At 39.0% G+C, this 1918-nt stretch overlaps 1 protein-coding gene across 1 annotated transcript in view; it reads right to left on the reverse strand.

The window, feature by feature from the left end:
* LOC106456418 (SH3 and multiple ankyrin repeat domains protein 3-like) overlaps nucleotides 1-724 on the reverse strand; it is a 130733-nt gene extending 130009 nt beyond the window's left edge. The window contains exon 1 of the mRNA XM_013914468.1: nucleotides 677-724. The gene's annotated coding sequence lies outside the window, so the exon portion shown is untranslated. The remainder of the gene's footprint in view (nucleotides 1-676) is intronic.
* Nucleotides 725-1918: the final 1194 nt, after the last annotated feature.

Genomic DNA, 1918 nt, shown 5'->3' on the forward strand with positions numbered 1-1918 from the left:
CTCTGGTGCAAATTACTGACCTCTGTCATCATTTTAAGTGGGGGAACTTGCACAATCGGTGGCTGACTAAATACTTTTTTGCCCCACTGTAAGTTGATATAAGCCTTCTCGTCCAACATCACGCGTGCTCGTGGAAGAATGGTCAAAAATTCCCATAAACACTCCCCTAAACTCTTCCCAGAAGAATCAAATCCTATGGATTAAGAACAGGATATTACTCAAGTTCATACACATTTGAAGGCAGATGAGTGAATACATGCAATATATTCAAACTTTAAACCATAGCATTTTCATTCTTTCATTCTCAGAGCAGAAATGTTACAAAAAGCCTCAAAACTGGAAAATGTTCTGCGCAGTCAAAATCTTTACGTAGGTCTACTTCCTGTTATCCAAGTGTACATGTAATTTTTACCTGTCTGTTCTTATTTGTATGTATGTGTTTTATGTATATATGTATACATGCCTACTATATATTTTGGCTATGTATTATTCTTATATTTTGTTTATGTTTAAAACATCTAAAAGAAAATCAATAAATACATTTTTGTAAGAAAGAAAAAAGATAACAAAACCTGACTGAATATAACAAAAAACAAAGTGAAAAGAATAAGGAAATTACACAAAACAGATATGTTGGCAAAGTTAGCAAAGGGAGGAAATACTTGCAGTAACATACTTGTTCTGGATACTGAAGAGCACAGGGGTAGCTCGATGTTTTCGCAGTATTGTGAGGGGCTAAACCTCCTCAAGCAGTGTGTAGGTAGCTGCTCGATATTGTGCCTCCACCTGCTAGCCTCTCTCCTCCTTCCTCTCCTCATCTCTGCTCCTTGCTTGCATCAGCTTAAATAAGAGCATCAGCAGAGTAATGAGTTCTCCTGACTAAGAGATCAAACTGGTGCATCCATCGTCCCCTGATTAATAACTGTCACCACACACACTGGGGAATGTTACCCATCTCCCAGAAGCAGAAATCAGGGGACCAAGAGGCAGTGTGCATAGATGTGCATTCATTATGTGTTTGTACTACACACATTAATGGGAGCGAGGAGTAAAAATGGCTGAGAGACATCAAGAAAGACTGGAGAATTTGTGGTGTGTATTGTACACCACACGTGCACTCCAGCCTAACCCCGAGCTTGCCAGAAACTGCAGCTTATTAAGGCTAATTGGCTTCTTTATGGACCCTCAGCTCATTATCTGGACATTTTCAGAACCCTTATAGGATCTGTTTGGCCATCATGTGAATCTGGAATATATACCACACGTCTCGGGGTTATGATTAAGCTCTTATCTGGTATTTCTGGTACTGTATTACTAAATTCACCGCACTTTGTATAATGCAATCTTATATTGCAACTGTTTTCACTGCAATGTACATTTTTAAAACTATTTCTATAACAACACTAATTCAATGTACTTCGTATCATATTAATGATGGATAAGCATCTTTGTGAGATTCAAATCACACTTACATAAGAGCTTTACAGCAAATATTACTACATTATTGTTTATAATATTGCAGAGTCTTTACCACTCCAAATGCAAGGTCTTAAATAATCAGGCCCCATCTTATCTTAATGACCTTGTAGTACCATATCACCCTATTAGAGCACTTCGCTCTCGCTCTGCAGGCCTACTTGTTGTTCCTAGAGTATTTAAAAGTAGAATGGGAGGCAGAGCCTTCAGTTTTCAGGCCCCTCTTCTGTGGAACCAGCTTCCAGTTTGGATTCAGGAGACAGACACTATCTCTACTTTCAAGATTAGGCTTAAAACTTTCCTTTTTGCTAAAGCATATAGTTAGGGCTGGACCAGGTGACCCTGAATCCTCCCTTAGTTATGCTGCAATAGACATAGGCTGCCGGGGGATTCCCATGATGCATTGAGTTTTTCCTTTCCAGTCACCTTTCTCACTCACTAT

This window comes from Pundamilia nyererei, unplaced genomic scaffold (assembly GCF_000239375.1).
Source record: "Pundamilia nyererei isolate P.nyererei 1_Seehausen unplaced genomic scaffold, PunNye1.0 scaffold00200, whole genome shotgun sequence".
Taxonomy (NCBI): Eukaryota; Metazoa; Chordata; class Actinopteri; order Cichliformes; family Cichlidae; genus Pundamilia; species Pundamilia nyererei.